Genomic DNA, 21,548 nt, shown 5'->3' on the forward strand with positions numbered 1-21,548 from the left:
AGCTGATACTAGGAAACAAAATATTAATGTTACTTTGCCATGTGGAGAAGAAAAAATAATGGTTTTAAATGATATTATTTTCGTTGATATTAATCTTGTCAATGATGCGATAAATGCCGAAAAATCACCATGGAAACTCGGATACGCAGCAACGATACATTCATCACAAGGATTAACAGTAGATGGTCAAGTCTGGATTGTCGATGATAGAATTTCCTGGTCAAATTTAGTTTATCTGGCCGTGTCTCGAGTAAGAAAATTATCTCAGTTAGGTAGAATTAAATTTCACATTAACGACGATGGTGGTAATTGAGTATCCTTTGGTATTATTTGTAATTCTTCTTTGGTAAATCCGCGTTGTGGCGCTAGTGAATCTAGAAAATAAATCGCTGGCCTTCCTGATGATCTTGTTACAGCTGATATTTTATGTGTCGTAACACTCCAGTTTGGATCAGTTGCTCTTTTTCTGCCACCTTCGGCTTCTCCTTCTTTATATAAATATCTAACCGTGACGCTACCTAGCACAGGTGGAATAGTAGAATCTCGCTTTAGTGGTATTTTTGTCTTTGTAATTGCAATTGCGGGTTTCATTGATATTGTTCGTGTTACTTCGTTATTTAGCGCATTAATCACGTGAGGTAATCTTGTTACCCAATCGTGAGATCGTTTATCTTGAATAAATTCTCTCGCGTACTGATATCCGAATAATCGTTCTGCAAGAGTTTTATTGAATCTCTCAACGATAGCTTGATTGTGATGAACACCTACAATACCGCGACGGATTTTAACATTATTCTTTTTCATCAATGAAGTAACCGCGCCAAGAAATTCTCGACCTGGATCAACCTGGAGAAGCTTCGGCCATGTTAATGGAGATCGTGAATAAATTTCGCTAAACGCCTTAGCAATATCTGTTGCTGTTTTATTCGATAACGGTTCCGCTTCCTTGTACCTACTTGCAATATCAACAACCGTCAGAACATATTTGTATGTAACTCCGTCAACGGTATCGTAAGGAAGAAACATAAGATCAGCCTGATGGACTTCATTAGGGACGCTGACAGAGAAACTCGCATATGATATTTTCTTAGGCGGAGGAAGATAAATTTGCCAAACTGCTTGCCTCGATAGCCACGATTCAGCGACAGATTGCTTTACTTTTGCTGCCTTAGCAAGTTTGGCTATTGCTGATTTTCCTCGCCAAAATCCTCGCGGAGAATAATATATTTGCTCCATTATAAATTACCAGCACCTAGTACTAATTTACCTTTCATTGCTCCTTTTATCAACCAAGTTGCCAATTTCTCTTTGAAATTTTTATCAGGAATAGCATCTATTGCGTGAATTAATTTAATATCAGCGAGATGTCTTTGTTGTAAATCTCCGCTGCGATATGCAAGATCGTGATAGTAGCATGCGTTATCGATGGCGTTTACTGGATCCTCGCCAGGATTTGGTTGATTATTATCGTTAAGTCTTATATCTAGCCTTGTACCAGGTCCGCAGTAATTATATCCTGGTAAATGTTTCTCTCCGGGATATTTCGCCCAGGGAGTTCCAGGTAGATTTGTTAAGGAGGTTGCGATGTCTCCTCCGGTTCTACTTTTTTTTTTACAAATCTAAACTTAATTGTCTTACAAACTTCACATTCACCTTTGATTGCATTCCTGTTGTTGCGTGTAACGACTTCGATTGGATTTAGCGTAGCAGTTCGAGTGCGACACTTAACACAATATGAATCCATAATATTCTAATAACATGAATGTAATTGATTTTTCAGCCACAAAAAAACGCGAGCAAGTAAAGCACACCGAGGCATTACCAAATTCGATAAGAATGATAATCATTGGACCATCTGGTTCTGGAAAAACGCAATTGTTGCTAAATTTGATAATGAGATGGCTAAAATGGGATAAATTATACTTGGTTGCGCCATCCGTTGATGATCAGCGATGTTATAAAGTACTAAAGGAATTTAGCGATAAAACTGAGGATGGCACAATAGAATTTATAACGGATATTAATGAAACTCCATCAGTGGAAAATTTAGACGGTGATGCTAATAATCTTGTTGTTTTTGATGATGTGATGCTGGATAAGCAAACTAACCCAGCTAGGATATTCTCGCGTGGCCGACACAAGAACACCGATGTGATTTACGTGACGCAACGATATACGCAAATTCCGAAGGTAATTAGAGATAATTGTAATATTTTATCAGTTTTCAATGGCGTTGATACTCACACGCTGAGGAATATTCATCAAACTTGGTGCAACGGCGACATGGATATAAATAAGTTTAAAAATTTCTTCAGTCACGCTCAGGCAACACCACATGGTTTTGTCACAATTAATCTTCATGATCCGCGTAGTAGGTATCGAGTTGGTCTTGATCAAATTTACTCATAAAATTGCAGTCGGAATTTGCAATCACAAACAAATTTTACAATACCCCCCCAAAAAAATGCTGTTTTTTTTTATGCCTGAAAATGCACTTTGGGTTGAAATTTTGCGGATTAATTTGCGTAGGAGGCTTTATTTTTGAAATCTGAGGCTTCTACGGAGAAATGTTTGGTGGGAGGGTTAAATTTATCTGAGCCACCTGGTCTGTACAACTTCCCTGCTGCTAGTTGTTTACATTTGTAACATGCACATTAGAGAGAATGTTGGCATACCTCTATGCTACTTTGATGTAATGTGGCTGACATTTCTTTGGATATTGTACTTATGGAAACTGTACATGATCTCTGCACACTGGTAACTAAAATGACTGCTCACTTATGCTAAAAGATTCAGCCTGAAGTAGTCTAAAGTACACTATCTTTAGCACCTATTAAAATAGGGAAAATTAATTTTGCCCAACTAGACAATACCAGTTTCTGAAAGTGCAATCGATCAATTACATCTTTTTGGTATACAATGTACCTCTGAAGTCCAGGAAGTGAAAATGAACAAGCGAAGTTAGCAGTTCTTGAAAAATGCACATCTGGAGTAAGGCCAAGCTGTATACTCTATAACCCATATTACACCCATCATTCATGAATTAAAGGTTCTTTGAACAATACCCAACATATACAAGGTCTTTTTTTAAACAGCCAGTATAACCAGTAAGGAAACAAGGGGAAATTCTTTTTCTTTAAAATTCTAACCCTATGCAAAGGGGCCCAGAGTGGCCGAGTGGTCTAAAGCGCTCTGTCACGGATCACTGCCATCTCACCTATGTCTGGGTGGGTTCGAGTCTTGGACTCAGGCAATGTGGATATGTGATAAAGCTTGCCGGTAGCTTCTCGTGGGTCGGTGGTTCTTCTCGGGGTTTTCCTGGGTTCTTCCTCCACCATTAATACTGGCCGTCATGTATAGCCTATCTTGTGCTGAAAAATGGCGTTAAACCCGACAACAACAACAACCCTATACAAAATAAGAAACTGTAGAGCACCACCTCAGGGATTGTGCAACTTGCTCATTGTCCTAGAAGAAAAGAGGGAGCTGCTCCTGCTCAATGCACTCTCTGCCCTCACAGAATGGGAGGGTGATATTCCTCTTTACAGAAGGATGCATCTCCCTCTCCACTCATTGATAACCACCCTTGGGAGAGGACCCACTAACCCTTCTCTGAGACATGAGGGACTTGGAGACAGAGACACAAAAAAATTCAAAAGATATCAATGAAGTTAGCTTCTACCATGTTTTGTAAATTATTTCCCAGATCTGATTTTGACCGCTCCGGTGGCCTAGTGGTCAGAGCGTCCGCCTCGGATGCGGGAGGTCGTGGGTTTGATCCCCGGCCGAGTCATACCAGAGACTTACAAAAATTGTACTAACAGCTGCCTTGCTTGGCATTCAGCATTAAGAGGTTAGTGTTAGGACTGGTCGGCCTGGTGTCAGGATAATGTGACTGGGTGGGACATCATTCTACATGTCTGCGGCATGATGCCCCAGTGCTAGACATCACTATAAACTGCCACATTGCAGACATCGTAGCGATATGACTGAAAAATTGTTAAAGCTACGTTAAAAATCAAAATCACATCACACCCAGATCTGATTTGGCCACAGTCTGCAGAAGGGATAACCAGTTGTCCCCACTGAACCATGTGCAAGATAAGTATTTGGTATCTTTGAGGGGTTTTCTGTGACCAGACCTACCCACACACTGCTTAGACATTGCTCTCGTAAAAGACAGCTGAAAAGACTTGTATCAAAAAAATTATATGCAACCAAAAATAAACACAAGGTAATATGTAGATCAAGTTCATGCTTATATGATAATTTGAGCAAGAAGTCAACTTACTTGGGTGTTTTCAGAATTTTCAAATGCAAAATAATGAAGGAAGCAATGGTCAGCTCAGCATAGGAAAATAAAAGAGACTACAAGATTAGTAAATATATAATAGTAAGTATGACTGCTAATCCAAAAACAAAAAATAAAAACCATGGACAGCTATCTGTAACTAACAATGAAAAAGAACATGTTTGATAACCAAGCTCATGATATTGATGTGAAAAGTGGTGTGCGACCAGCTTTACCTTTAAAAAATAATAGCACAACATACTATTGATAATGTGAACTACAATGATTTATAATCAAGAATAAAATGGATTAAGGCGTGTTCAAGGACCGCAATTATGGGAATATTAAACATACTACCTACACTTAGCAAGAAAAAAGCACAACCAAGTTGAATCACAAACACCATGTTTATGTAGGGGAAGAAACAAGAAATGAAATGCCAAATAAATGCTAATTACACTCAAGAGAGATGAGATTAATATCTAGAGAAAAATATTCAATGGGTATGATTCAAATGTTTGCCAAGAATATGCAAACATGAGATATGTAGAGTAAATTCACTTGTTAACCCATTAAGTCACTACAAATTTTCAATGCAAACAATATACATGGTGTACCCTAAAGGGAGGATGAATTCTTGTCATACAGATGATGCATTTTCCACCTGGAAAAGTACCAGCAAAGATATTACTGATATTCAAAGCTAATGATGAGGGATTAATCATCTTGTAACACTTTGTTTATCCTTTTGTACATATTGGGGGTGGGTGGGGGTGGCATCCAATTGTGTTCATTTGGAGGTACAAGGAAACATCATTAGGAGTCACTAGGATGTCATCCATCACAATTTGAGGCATCCTACACGGAAAATGAGGCAAACAGTACACCAGGATGCCCAATGGCTGACTATAAGACATAACAAAATTTACATGCAAATGTTAACTTCAAAGTTTTCTCATAATTTGCAACAAAATATGATCAGGCATCTGTTATTTAATTAAATGCATAGTTCAGTCAAATAGCCAAAATCAAAACCATAAACATCAACTATAACCAGAAAATCCATATCTGCAAATGTTGATTCTGCCGGTGGGATACAAACAGGAACCTTTTTAACACCAATTTGTTGCTGAAATTAGGGCATTAATTCTGGTCATTGTACTTTGCAACTTACCTGTATGAAATTCTATTTAACACAGATGTATATGAATCTGAAACACAATACCAACAATACCATGTTTGTACTGTAATTAAATAATAATACTCACTGAGAAAAATACTTGGTGCACAGATCTATTCAGCTATCAAGGGATGAATAATTTACCTAAACCAGTTGCTAGTAGCATCAAGATAAACAAATACAAACAAAGACAAAAATAGATCCATCCTATCTTACTAAACTTAAAAGGTTTTTTATCGCACTCTGGTCATTACACTAAGTGACTATGTACATGCAGTTTTTGGTCATATGACTTCAAATGGGCACATCAGCAGAAACTGTACAATGGAATTAATTCTTATAGTAGTACCCACATTACATCATGGTAGTAACAAATAAAGGGATTTGATCAGATAAAGCTTTACATGACCGACATTCTTTGTGACCTACATTCACTAAAAAAAATATAAACTGGTACAACTATGTCTCATTTTACTTATACTGAATATACTGCTATTGCCCCTGATAACTCATTTCTGAGTACCCACTAATAAATCATGAATGATATATAACCAAGAAACCAGTGCAATACAGACAGATACTTCCTCCATTCATCCTGTTATACAATAGCTAGTTAAGAATACAGAAGTTACAAGTATGTGCAACTTATATTATTACAGCAATACATATTGTTAACACATGAATCTAATTACAATAAAAAGTAAATGAACTCAAAAAGAATTGTTATTAGTGAATACAGGAAATGGTGAGACTGTAGAATCATGGATAAAATAATAATAACTATATCAGTGCATAACTGCATATGTAGTTGCAGCGTGTGTGCGTGTCTGTACGTATATATATATATATATATATATATATACACACACACACACACACACTTGAAACATTGGGGAGTTAATGTGGCATATTACAAATTGTAATGGAATTTTATATATTATTCATTGTCAAACATGATTATTAAGTTGCCCCTCTGGGTACCTACCTCTTGGTGCCCAAAATTATCTTCATGTAAATCAAAAGCTAAATGTTATGTGACTTAATAGTAAAAGGCTATATTATAGTATCAGTGCACCTTCTCCTTTGTTTGTAACCCCCTACCAATTTTAAAAACAAAACACATACATGATACAAAAAATGTAGTCATGTCATTCATTGATTTATAAGTTCTAATATGATTGTTGCCAGGGGGTCCCAAACACTCAAAACATTTTTGGTGCTTGAAATCAATAGAGGGTTTCTTTACTAACATGGTCGCTAATATTTGCATGGGTGAGTTTTTTTTCAAGCAACAAATGTGATGTGGTTCAATGTTATGTATATTGAATTTACATAGTTTTTTTTTTTAAATTTCATTACATGCTATGGTAATGTAACATTGTATGTTGAACTTGACTATGTCAAAAATTAAGTTCATTTCTTTTTGGCCTGATCAACTTTTTAAAATTGTATTCTGGGCAAGCATCTAATACATAGGTAAATTATTCTCTTTATGTATGAGCTTAATATCAGGATCATTATTAATAGAAGAAGTAAATATGTTTATTTGGGGCTAGTTTTTGGAAATTCCTGTGTGTAATCCAGATTTTGGTTTTTATTTTGTAAACATCAGGATCAATCTAGAAGGTTATTTTCCATTATGTAATATTTTTTTTGTGTTGAAAATGCTAATTATGACCTGAGGTCAAGTAGAGAACTATATAATCTTGTAGATGAGAGGATTGTTTAATTCATGATTTAAGTCTTAGCACACTCAAGTTGTACGTTGTGACCAGTAATTTTACTTGGAATCAATTTTCTTCAAATTACTGAATAAAAGTGATTATTTTCTCTGGAAATACAAAAGTGCTCTGATAAAATAGAGACATGCATTGGAATTTATAGTGAATTCAAAACCTGGAATTATATTATTGTGATTGAACAAAAGACTGTTGACACATCAACACTTTATAAGCTATCAAAGACACATCATTGCCATCAGTTTCTGGACTTGTACTGAGTTTTATTCAGGACTTTAAATTATTAGGACTTGTGTCTATAATTCTTGGATTATTTTGGGATTTAATTCATAATACCATCAGTTCTTTTTCTCATTTTCACTTTGTATGGAAATAAATTATTTGTTAAGTTTTACAAAGCTTGTCTTTCACTCTTTTCTGTTACTTATTTTAAGAGCACAGACTCGTAACACAATGTATTTGATAATCTCAATAATTTTGTATATTTTGAAGTTACAAATCTCAGAACACATGTATACAACAAGTTCATCCTTTTCATTTGTTCAACTTATTTTTTAAATATTAAAAGTACACATTGCAAACTATGTGCCAGCTATTTAATACCTGATTTTAAAAAACCAGACCATGATGACATTCTGCCGGGCTAAGAAATATTGTTTTTGGACAAAGCTTCGAGCGATACCTAATAGCATGAAGTAATTTAAGATACATGTTTATATGTCTGAGCTGGTTTTGGTTTTCGCTTCCCTCACAATGTAATGGCAAGATAAAATCACCTAAGACACGAGTGTTTAAAGTAAAAATTCGGTACAATTTATCTGTCATCCTTATGCACCGTTTACAAATCTATCTTGAGTAATACTCATTTATGTACACATTAAAGGAATGAATGAATATATATATGTGTGTGTGTATGTGTGTTGAAATCAATAATATTTATAGATATCTCTTGTTTCCTTTTACAATAAGTTTTGTGTTTAAAATGTGCATCATTTTAAGGGTGGTTGTCATTATTAGCGTAAGCTGTTTTTAGATTACTGTAGTCTTCCAGACAAAATATAATTATATATTTTAAATTCAATTAAGAAAATGAATTATGTATGTCATATAAATACAACCAAACAGTCCTGCTCTTTCCAGCACCATAACTCTAGTGAACATAATGTGTTGCAAACTAAAATTATGTTTTTACTGGGGGTGGGGTAAAACTGACATACAAAGAAACATAAACTTTTCTCTCATTGTTTTCTATCTTGTACTGATTTACACGTCAGAATTAGCTAATGCATAATACAAACAAACGAAAAAAACCCACCAAATATTGATACATTTCTTGACGAAATATGTGGAACCATATATGAGCCATTTATTATAAAACCCTACTACAACCAAGCAAAGTGTAAATTTATGTGCAAAGCTTCAGGAAAAAAGAAGAGATCTACTTGCTGGTCTAGTGCAAAGCAAAATATAATAGTCACCACCCTATATACATACATCACTCTTTCACAAGAGGTAAAACATCAATTACACATTAGGTCATTTCATTTCAGTAATTAAATTGGGACAGTTCCCTTGAAATATTCATCTCAAAATATCCAGAGCATATCTACTGATGATGGAATTCAAGTAATTTGTGTATTATACAGTTCTAGAAACATTCATTAAATATGATTCTAAGAACAAGACAGTCTATGAGCCTTAATATTCTAACCATTGCTGCAGCTGAATTTTGGAATGGTCATCTATATTTGGATGAACAAATTTAGTGTGTGGTACATCATTTTCAATAAGAACAATACCATGGAAAAAAGAATGATGATGATCACCATTATGCTGGTTTGCCTTGTCCAAAACCAAGCTGGTGGCTATTTTTAAGAAACAATGTCGATGCATGTTATGTGTCACAGAGGTAAAAAGTACAAATGCCATAGGGCACTCACTGTTGAATATGTTATACAGTAGCTGCTTCTGTTGGCTAACTGTAGAAAAAGGAATTGCAAAGTTGAAATAATCAAAACAATCAAAATTATTGTTGGCTACTGATGTAAACTGGTTTGCTGGGTAATATAACAAATCCTCCTTTGACTGAAGGCTATTGGTATTGTAACAACTCTTATCTTCTTCCAAGTTTATTCCTTCATGTCCAGTTGTAATGCTCATATGATAATTACCAGGTATATATCAGTTCTTGACAAGACAAAATATCTGTCAAGATTTCTTTCAAATGAAAATAGAGTTTTAGATTCAACCATTATTGGAGGCATTCCATTCAATTTATTCATGATTTTTTAAAACCAGAATGAATATTTCCTGACATTCAGCCTTCATCAAACATATACATGTCCATATGTTGTTGATTGTTCTCACTGATATGTTGCAGACTTCCTGGTTTATTTTTCACTGAAAAACTTGTATATGCGTGCAAGTGTTGGTAAGTTAAATCTCTTTAAGCTGTTTCTGACCTTTGAATAAATAAGACCCTTTCCCCAAACGACATGCTCTTTATTTAAAATTAGAAAACACACGCACCTCTTTCTTGTGAACGTAAACATTTACTTATGTACTCAATTTTATTTCAATACTCTTTATGATAGTAACTGACAATATACCTGTACAGGTCAGGTCAGTGCTCAGTGAACACAGTGGCAAGATATATAAAGTCTTCTTACTGGAACTGAACTACTTGTGGCAGTGTGACTGTGTTCTCTCTGGAGATAATGTTTTCACAACATACAGTTCAGTAGATATGATCAGTGGGGTGATATTTTCCTAACATGAACTATCTTAGCAGCCAATGACTGGGTATGTCAAATTTTGTTTACTCTAAATCATTAAAATGACATCCTGATTTTTTCACACATGCAAGCAATTAAATAATTTACATGAGATGGCAGTGGGTTGAATATGAGTCAAAAAGATCGTTGTTCTCAAAAAGTTTCTAGCAGGTTTTGATTGCTGTCAGTTAAAAATTTAACTGCACTGATTTTTCATGAAGTTTATTGCTCAAAATAAAATCTAGAACTCAAGCTAGAAATCTTGACTGACAATTTAGCAGTGGACTACTCCATTCTCAAAAGGACAACACTGAACGATACTCAATGGTTATAGCATTCATTGCTAACCATACATCTATTAAAAAAAAAAAATAGAAAATACAAAGCCTAGTAAAATTATATAATTTTTCTGTCACCTACAGAACTTTCAATAAACAATTATTAACAGTATTACTAAATTTTAAATTTGTGACTGCATAAGCATTACTGCCATGCATCCAGACTTGTGTTCAATTACTTTCATCAATTACAATTGCAAATACAAAAGTGCTTGCAGATGTCAATCGCAATTACACAATATGACAGTGATGTTCAATTACAATTACAAATACAGTGTAATTGTAATTACTCAACTACACAAATTACATTGTAATTGAACCCAGGTATGAATCCCACAAAAGACTAAGTAAAATCATTTATATATAGTTTTTTTTTATCCAAAACGTAACTTTATTGCTTCTTCTATATTAATTCCTAAATTATTTGCATTGCACCTGGCAGTTTAGATAAATATGTATATTTTCTCAATTTTTATAATTGGATAGAATTTTAGAAAAACATTTAATTTGCTTTTGAAACAGACATGAAACTGTGCGATTATGCAAAATCTAGACCTTCAATTAATCACTCAATTACACCAATTATGTTGTAATTGAACCCAAGTCTGCATGTATCTGCTGCAAAAATGGACAAAATAGAAAAAGCAATACTTAGTAAAACCTTACGAAGGATTTTACTTCTGTAATTTTTTCAGTGGGTAAATATTTAAGATTTTTTAAAACTGAACAGTGCAAATACTCATACAATTTTCTAATTTTACAATTATATTATTACTACTAACAATAATAATAATAATTAAAAAAAGGAAACAACAATTCATGATGTGTGTGTGGTCTGAACTTTTAACATAGCTTTAACAATTTTCCAGTCATATCACTATGATGTCTGCTATGAGTGTGGCAGTTTATAGTAACATCTAGCACTTGGGCATTATGCCGCAGACACATAGTATCATGTCCCACCCTGTCACGTTATCCTGACACCAGCCAGAGCAGTTCCAACATTAAACTCTTAATGCTGAGCATCAAGTGAGGCAGCTGCTAGTACCATATTTATAAGTCTCCTGTACGACTTGGCCAGTGTTCAAACCCACATCCAAGGCAGATATTCTAACACTTGGGCCACCTGAGTGGTCAAATCATGATGAAGTAAGATGCTAGTTTTGTTTGAGCATGAAATATGTGTTTAAAGTGCCCTTCTGGGATGGAAGATACTTAGCATACCCTTTGTAGATTCTGGGGAAACACTATCTTTTTAACCAAGCAGACAATATTTTATGAGGTACTTCAGCTAATATAATATTAATCTAACATCAGAACATAATTTCTATTTGCTGAAATTATGTTGAAAATACTACAAAGAGTTACAAAAATATATCTGATAATCAATTCACCAGTTTTTAACTGAAAGAATGGCCACAACCATCTTTGTTTCATACTTAGTTATTTCCCTTTATACTATTTGTACATGCAATGAATACACATGATTGTCACAGTCACCCAATCAAAAATTCCATACACCCTGTAAGAAATGAAAAGACCTTATTCTATTTACCAATGACTGAGAAATCCAACACCTAGAAATTTCCCTATGAGGTAGTGAGCAGAGCTGTTGCACACTAAATATGGCAAGAAATCTGACTAGTAAAACAGGTCCACAACTGAGATCAAATTAGCGAGATTATCAGAAGGGAAATGAGACCATCGATAAGAAGTCTGCTTATTAGTAGGAAAATCAAAGTAATAATAACTGCTGATTGAAAAATGCAATATTCACAGCTCATAACAAATATCAACTGTAAATGCATTTCAGTTAGTGTCTACAGAAATGAATGATGTAGATGTGTGTGTGTCACAGAACATGTTTTTAACGAGAGCATAGTTTCAAACTTTAACAATGTGATGGCAATGACTGAACAAAAGTATCTCCCTAAGTTGGTAGAGGTTTGAAAAATGTAGTACATGGTATACAGTAACTCTATATGCATCATCACTAAATAAAAATCCAATTGCATCTTAAACTGAAGATTCAAACCAAGTGCAAGAACTAAAAATGACCCTATCCAAGAATCAAATTCTCTCACTCAACGACTTACACATTTAGAACAGAAAATTCCATGGTTTTATAATTTTAATTTATTTGCTATAACGAAACACTGCATGACCAACTATCTCTTGTCTTCGCTTTGGCATATAATAGATCATTAAAAAAAGAGAAAAAAAAACATCAAATAGCTTCAAAATTTTAGAGCTATACTTTGGCACCTTATTACATATAACAGTAATTGACTTGGTACTGGGCACTCAATTATAGTCCATGCTGACATCCCATATTTACACTATCCTGATAATTCTTTATAAAGACATACTTAATTTGCAGTCTCTTGCTCATAATCCAAGTCATCCAAGATCTTTATTGTATCAACACATTTGCCAAGTTTTACTGAAACTGGATGAGAAATACAAGCTCAGTCAATCTGATGCAGGGTATCTGTTAAAATGTGCAGATCTCACTCATAATAGATCCCATCTATGACAGTGATAGAGTATTACAAGCTTATGCTAGGGGAAAGTATCTGGTATTCTGTCTCCAGTGTGGGAACAAGCTTAGCAAATTAGATACAAGATTACATCATCTGTAGATCTTGCTTATGATCAAACATATGACAGTTTAACAAGTCTGACTACTTTGATGGCGTAAGTGGTTAGAGCGTCTGCATTGGATGCCTGAGATCGTGGGTTCAAATCCCGGTTGAATCATATCAAAGACCTATAAAAATGGTACAAGCAGCTGCCTCACCTGGCACTCAGCATTAAGAGGTTAGTGTTAAGACTGGTTGGCCTGGTGTCAGGATAACGTTACTGGGTGGCACACGATCCTACATGTTCATGGCATGATGCCCCAGTGCTAGACATCGCAATAAACTGCCACACTGCAGCAATCATTGCAATATGACTCAAATTATTAAATTTACATTAAATTTATATATAAAAAACCACACACACAGCTTAATCAAAATCTTATCAAAAACAGAGTTGCTAGAGCACTGACAACCTCAACCGATCAGATCCAAGTTTACATCACCAATATGCATGACCTTCATTTATAACCATACTCGACCAAGACCTTGAAAATATAAGCATATATTCAAAGTCAGAAACTTGGCCTCCAGAGCTTTGACAAGGCAGCAATTTATCGTAACATCACCAAAGTGGTGTGCTACAGAGATGTAAATTAAGCCTTCCTTTCAAAACAAATAAGAAGTAACAATAGGGCACTTGGTGGTAAACAAAACAAAAATTGTGAAACAAATTGGAATTGAGATATTGTTTGCCCTCGTCATGGCAGATGAATTGGAGGGATGTGAGTAAGTATTATATGAAGTCTTGATATTTCCAAGATAATGATCTAAATAAGCTAAAATCTGATTCCTTTTTTAAAAAAAAGTGATCTGATAATTCATTTCAAAGAATGTCAGCTGCATGTTTAAAAAATTGTTCTTGATATGTGTTGAGATTGTGTGTGTGTGTGTGTGTGTGTGTGTGATTTGAATTTTTAACGCAGCTTTTAACAATTTTTCAGTCATATCGCAACAATGTCTGCAGTGTGGCAGTTTTATAGTGATATCTAGCACTAGGGCATTATGCGGCAGACATGTAGTACGATGTCCCACCCAGTCACATTATCCTGACACCAGGCTGACCAGTCCTAACACTAACATCTTAAACATCTTAATGCTGAGCACCAAGCGAGGCAGCTATTAGTAACATTTTTGTAAGTCTTTGGTATGACTCGGCTGGGGATCAGACCCATGACCTTCTGCATCTGAGGCAGATGCTCTAACCACTAGGCCACCAGAGCGGCCTGTTCAGATTTTCCTTTTTGTGACATCACATGGTTTTAATAAATGCATACCCTCTTGTTTTGATGCTGGGAATTTAAATGTGACCCAATTTTTTTACACAAGGTAATTGCAACCTTTGCATTTTTATGATGCACGTAGACTTAGGCCTGAGCATCTGCTTTAAGTACCCTTGTCTCCAGAATACTTTCCTAGCTGTATGTATGCCGTCCATAACAAATTACTGCATGCACCAATGATCAACACTTGCTAGACTGCAGCTTACACATTACTGGCGTTAATACCATACCTATATAATTTCAATAAGAACTGAGTCAAGCAATAACTGAATCAAGGTAAATAGACTGTGTTGAGATTATCTTCAACATTTATGATAGTGGAAGAAGAGAATCAATGATTTGACTTGGTTAGCTTTTCATAAAATATCGGTTTGTTTGATTGCCCATCATCTTAAAATCAATTATACAAACCTTAAAATATGTCATCTTTTGAAGCCAGTTGTCAAAGGTGTGTGGACAAACATTGTCTTCTTGCTGATCAATTTGCTTCAATCTGTGAAATGAAACATTTGCAGAGGTCTCGCTATGATTTTAAAACTAGGAGTCCAGGACTCCCATTTTGGTAAAAACATGAGTCCCACCATCAAAATTTGCAGTCCCTTCTTTCCTACAGAATCAACACAGACGTGAGTGCATCTATTTTTAGATGGAGAGGTTTCCGTAATGTAATCACTCACTATAATATAGCTTCATAACAACAGTCCATTGACAGGATCGCAAATTTATGGTTTATTTATTTGCATACATATTTGTAGTAATTTTAGGCAAATAAATAGTATCTGATTTGCTGTTTTTCCCAGTATAAATACGTGTCAAGTCAGAAAACAGCTTAGACCTTAAAGCGCATTTCATGAATTCCACAACATAGCATTATCCCATACATTTCTGACCTATATAATTTGCATTTTAAAGTTAAATCTTTAATAAAATAATACCTAGGCTTGGGTTTCAATGATTTGTTTATTTTTTCTGAATATATTTGCCCACTGATATAAAAAAACAGACAATCTAATAAACTGGTATATCCCAGACTTAGCGAAGTCTGCCATTATTTCCCGTTAGGCCTACTAGTTCACTTAGTTTCAAACTAATTTTATGACGAAATAGTGTATAAGAGGTAGTTAACAAATAGCCAGATCACCGATTCTGATCATAAAACACAAGTTTGTATGTTTTGTCATCAAAGGATATCATACAGGAAATTGATAGTTGCTACCTTACTCGGAAAAGGGTTAATGGTCAATCAGCTATCAAAACATAATGTTTGTCAATGGGCAAGAGTTTGTTTGTCAACGTAATTGATATAAAAACCAGGCCTAGCTACAGACCGATGAATACATTTCACTACAATAATAGAACTAACCGGGTTAAGGCGAGGGGCATTAAAAATAATAAGGTATGGTCAGTCAATGTACCTCTTAAATAATCACAGGGTGAAGTCATTTTCGCTTTCCTAACAGAAGAAGGCGAAACTTACATTTTTAGGCAACTTGTCACCCACTTACGAATGGCATTTTGTCTAAATCACAACAAGTCTTGATTCTGAGGTCACGTGCACTGCTTATTCTGCTACATTTGGAAATGAACAAAATAACAAAAGCTAAAGTTGTTTATTTGATGTACTTTTATAAATGATCACAGGTACATCTCTGGGTCTTTCTGCCTCTGAAATCAATCACTGTAAATATCAGTACATTTTCTCAACTGGCCGCCAGTCAAAGCCTTTGAACTTGATGCCCAGCTGTTGCATCATGTTCTTTTTGATGTACTCTTATAATGGCAACATGTATGTAACATCAAGGAGTCTTTCAGTCACTTAATTCTGACATTGTAAATATCAGCACAACTAATTTATCAACACATTTTCCCACAAAGCAGGTGGCTGAAGCAGGACTGGCAAGTCTTTGAATTTTGCCACACACCTATTACATGCGAACGGAAAACTCCCGCCTCAGTGATTTTCTGCACCCCAGATAAAAAAATTGGCCTCCAAATATGCGAAAATTAAGCGTCTCCGAGATCTCTGATTTGAGTTTTGAATTAATGTATACTCCATTATGAATTTACTGGAATTACAATCAGTGATTTTACGAAATCAAAATATAATATATTGAGAAGTTAAAAATACAAAATAAACAATAGTCCTTTATACAGTCATACATAAGTTGAAAGTAAAACACTTATATTAAAAAATCAGTCATGATGATGTCTGTTTCACTGTCTTTGTATTACAAAACAATATAGAAGTGTTTCTCTTTATTCAACATTAGATAAGAAATTATCTTACATACAAGTTTGCTGTTATAACACAATGAACTATCCCAGTCAAAAACTAAGGTGGCAGGGTCCATTTCCGTAAATTGGCCCCTGGCAAAAATCTTTACTCAATGCTATGTATCGTGTGACTTTTTTTAAAAGCTATTTTTGTTTATTATTTAAAAATAATGATAAATTTGTGAACTAGGTGTTTCAGGTTTGTGTTGTTCTTGAAATTGATGTCAGTCATGTACACCTTCCATAGTTACTCTGCAGTATGATGATTGTGAAATACCAATAGTCAGCTAGGAAGAAGAGCTAGCCTCCCATAGTAGTAAACACGAGGGTTTGGGGCAAGTAGAATATCTAAAAAAAAAGCTCAGAAATGGCTTGGAATTTGGATAACAACTATTTTCAATTACATCAGCCTGTTTAGTACACACTGTTTTGCAGAAATGTCATCAGGGAAAAAGGTTTGTGTTTGCACAGTTTCACATGGTGTCAAAAATGACCTTTGGACATGAAAATTGCAAGTATAAATTTGGGGTTGGGGCGCATAAACTTCTGTTGTGAACTGCCATTGACTTCTCTGGTTATGTGGATAATATTCTTATGATTTGTTTTAATATAGGTATCCAAAAATATAGACCTTTTTGACCTCACTTGTGTACTTAATATTTTTTATACCAGGTTGCTGATTGCAGCATTAAATTTGTACATAAAAACTGGCCCCTGCCCACTAAGGTCTATTGAGATGTTGAATGGTACAAGCTTTACTGCAGAATAGAGGTTGGTTGGATCTTTCTTTCGGTCAATGGTATCTTGAGCTTTTTGAAAATTGAATTATTATTGATTATGGCTTGCATAAGTTGGAAATTAGCAGAAGAATTTAGGACCAACCAGTGGTTTGGAACTACAGGGGGTGCAGTCTTGTGTTAGCCTATAATGTTACTGGTTGGACACCCCCCCCAGCCCTCAATTCACTGACGGATTCTCCTAATTTTCCTTTTAATGAATCCCTGTCTTCCAGAGTCACAAACTTTTGACAAATATTGCATTGGTTCAGTTGGATATTTCCATTGTGTCTTCCTTCATTTGAATTGAAGTACATATCAAAACTATATTTCGTAGAATATTTCTTGATTCGCACTTACTGTTACTGTTAAGGAAATGTATTGACCAAGATGATTACATTAGATCTCAAAACAAGTGTGTAAGGTTGCGAAAAACATGGCGCACGAATCTCTTCATTAAATTATATAGTATGATTCAGAGGGGTCTCTGTCAAAATGGGTCATGGTGGTAATCTAAGGTATTTTTGTCACTCTGTATGATTTCTTTTCCTTCAGATTATTTTTTTCTCCCCTTGTCAACATCAAGCTCGTATTGCGCACCTGTGATTTCAGGAGACTGATTAAAAAAACTGTAAAAATGACAACACTGGATGAGTAGACTTAGGTAAATGGCATAAGTAGCGTAGTTTACAGTGTAGACCAAGTATTGTCGACTGTCATTGATTCATGCGTCATGTTTTTCGCAACCATGGTAATGTATCTTTTTCACCAGTTGCCACATGAGCTCATAGTAATCCCAAGAGGCAAAATTCGCACGTTTCGGAGTCCTTAACTTCAGTTTTGTACAACGCAGGAAAGTCAATAATGGTTTGATGAATAGAAAAATATCCCAGGAGTAAAACAAGTCATAGAGCATGGCCATGTGCATTTAAATAGCAACAGGGGATGCTGCTAGAGGGCACTGGAGATCAAGATTAACATTTTCTCAAAATGTCAACCTCATTACACCTGGTATTTTCTCTGCTTTAATATGTAAAAAGCCGACATTATTACATCTGAATATATTCATGGTTGAAAGGTCAAATGTCTATATTTAGCATATATGACATTGGGCCATTTCTACAATTTATTCAGCAGAAAAAACGAAAAATGAATTTTTCAAAACGCTGAAAAACTAAATAAACGAACATATACGCTCACCTGCTTCTAGTTTTAAAATACTCTGGAGTTCTTATTATGAGAATAATGTTAAAATGTGTGCGAATATTTGTGGAAAACCCATGAACTACGTCTATTTCAAAGGTCACCCATGCCAGCAAGAACGGTAACTTGTCCTGGCAGATGGGTACATATAAAATGTAAACAATGACAACAATACGACATAATTTGGGTTCAAAAACACACGAAAACTTGATTGTATGAAAAGGCAGATGTTTACAGAAAGGAATCGGATTATAGAGACGTACTGACATTCATTATACCAAACTTATTACAAAATATTTGTACAACTTTTGTTGTGTAATATATTTTTGAGGTTAGAGACTTGACGGGAGTATCACTCACTGACTCAGTGATACATAATGTATTGATAATATGTATGTGATTGTGATCACTGAGATATTATCAATGTCAGGTCATCTGATCTAGGTATGATTCTTATCTAGAGACACTGGTATTAAAATTAAAATGTTCATGTTTAGTAGAAATGGAAAAAAGGTAAAACTTTTTGTGAATATCAACATGAATATTGCCATCATATGCCAAGGAATAGAGAATTGATCTGTAGTATTTCTCCATTTAAACAAATACATAATCATTAATATTTCTTGAGAACCAACTCAGTCCCAGTTTCTTCTCTATCTCTGATACCCGAATGGTTTTTACTTCATGAACTATGTAATATTGCTCAAAACAATGGTCAGAATTATTATGAAAATATCACAAATTTAGGACATCCAAAATTTAATGTTGCACCAACCTAAGTTAACACTACAGAAATTCTGATTGGCTGTAATGAAAGCTGGGTGGAAAACCTTTTGTCATTGATTTTATTTTATCGATATGAAAACTGACCAAACATATCTTATGAAAACTAAATTCTAAAATGGCATTTGTCATTTACTAAACTGTGATTTCAAAGTTTAAAGACGGAAATAGCAGAAGGAAATCGTGGGTCATGGGTGGAAGCACAAGGTCTTGTTACAAAGAAAATCAAGGGATGGGGGTTCTAACCTGTAAAATTACAGGTACAAACCCCCATCCCTTGATGTTCTTTGTAACGAGCCCCTGTGGGTGGAAGGAAGTATTTGGAAGTTAACGTCCCTTCTCTCTTATATAGTATGATAGAGAGGGTTCTGTGTCAGAACGGGTCATGAGGGTAGTCTAAGGTATTTTTGTCACTCAATGATTTATTTCCATCAGATTACTGCTTTTTTTTTTCTCAACATCAAGCTCGCGTCGAGCACTTGTGCCTGAAATCAGAATTTGAATTCAAAACTATGAAATAGAAAAATCAATTAAATGCTTTGACTTGTTGAGACAAGTGTCATTTTCTGCCTAACTTTAAATGGATCGATTAAATAAAAACAAAATAATATTCGTATATACCGTTGACAATAGACTTTGGTACTTGTATCCTGTAATATTCCTTCGTGGATCACTTGCCTAGATTAACTTGCCTTTCGCTACAATGCACAGCGTCTCTCCTAATTTTCGTGTTTTCGTTTCATTGGAAGTAGTTCTCTTTCATTACGTCATCATTTTGTGTGTTGTACAAAGCGTAGTACACGCGCTACATTAAGGACACACGGTACTAAGGTGGCAGAGTCCGGTTTCGTAAATTGGCCCCTGGCACATTTCTTAACTTAAGGCTAAGGTGTGACTTTTTCAGCTATTATTGTTTACTATTTATAGATATGGATATATTTGTGAACTAGATGTTTCGGGCTTGTGTTGTTCTTGAAATTTATGTCAGGCATATACACCTTCCATAGTTACTCTGCAGTATGTTGATAGTGAAATACCAATAATCGGCTAGGAAGAAGAGCTAGCATCCCATAGCAGTAGACACGTGGGTTCAAGGCAAGTAGAGTATCTTAAACACGGCTTGGATGACAACTATTCTGAATTGCATCAAACTATTTAGTAGACAATGTTTTTCAAAATTTTCATCCAGGGAAAGAGCTTGCGTTTGCACCGTGAGCACCACATGCTGTTAAAAATGGCTTTTGGATCTGAAAAATGCATGTATAAAATAGGGGTTGGGGTGCATAAACTTCTTCTGCTATGAACCGCCATTGACTTCTCTGGTCAAGTGAATACTATTCTTATGCTTTGTTTTAATATAGGTATCTAAAAATATGGACCTTTTTGACCTCACTTGTGTATTTGATTTTTTATGATTTTTTTTTTTTTTTTTTTTTTTATACTAGGTCGCTGATTGCGGTATTAAATTTGTACATAAAAACTGGTCCCTGCCCATTAATGATATAGGAAATGAGAACCAGCCTGCAAATGGGCAAAATAAAAATAGAGTATATATGGGTTTGGTTGATCTCGATTGGTTAATAAGGTAAGTTATGTGTTAGGAAAAAGAATCGTTTGAGAGCTTATCCTAGTTGTAAGTGAAAAAACAATAGAGACATTGTTTCATTGATGGTATTTCAGTCCTTTAACAGTCTTGAGTTTGGAACACTCATTACTAAAATTAGCACATGACTCTTTGGTGCGGAATTGAAAGCACGTTTCAAACACATGCAAGTCAAGAAAATGCCGCGGCTCTTCTTCTTTCCTCAACACAAAAGCTGACATCCAGGGTTCATCTATACTGATACATATAGGTTTGATCATGAGCACTCAAAGTTGTTAAGTTATTGAGTTTTTAATATCATGGTGTTTGCATAGGTTTATTATGGGAACCGAATTAGTACCGTGCGTCCTATGTTTCTATTCAAAGGATTATACTGAATAAGGGACATTTTCTGCCCCCGTTTTTATTGGGAACAAATTCTTGTAAATATCACAACTTTGCGTCTCATTGCATTATTCGATGTATTAATCATCCTATTCTGCATCAAATATGTACATAACTTTCTGTTTCATACCTAAACACGACCTTTGAACATGGGCTGGTATGGGAAATTTAAAAGAAAATGCTCCAAACTAGTAATAAAATCTAAGCGCAGGCTTGCTGAAACAAGGTATTTACACTGACTAATTTTTATGACAATTTTTGGGTTCTTGTAAGTAGTGAAG

At 35.0% G+C, this 21,548-nt stretch overlaps 1 protein-coding gene across 5 annotated transcripts in view; it reads right to left on the reverse strand.

Moving 5' to 3' along the window:
• The window catches only part of LOC149782345 (phospholipid scramblase 2-like), an 89,976-nt gene extending 69,919 nt beyond the window's left edge, over positions 1-20,057 (reverse strand). For 2 of the 5 annotated variants that reach the window (XM_089933728.1, XM_089933724.1), the window contains exon 1: positions 19,902-20,057. The gene's annotated coding sequence lies outside the window, so the exon portion shown is untranslated. Of the gene's footprint in view, positions 1-5,559; positions 5,621-14,655; positions 14,738-19,901 lie in introns of those variants that run through there. The other 3 variants (XM_089933725.1, XM_089933727.1, XM_089933726.1) reach the window with 3 other exon arrangements.
• Between the last annotated feature and the right edge of the window lie 1,491 nt (positions 20,058-21,548).

The sequence above is a fragment of the Sinohyriopsis cumingii genome, chromosome 15 (assembly GCF_028554795.1).
Source record: "Sinohyriopsis cumingii isolate HCF-2022 chromosome 15, ASM2855479v2, whole genome shotgun sequence".
In the NCBI taxonomy this organism is placed as follows: Eukaryota; Metazoa; Mollusca; class Bivalvia; order Unionida; family Unionidae; genus Sinohyriopsis; species Sinohyriopsis cumingii.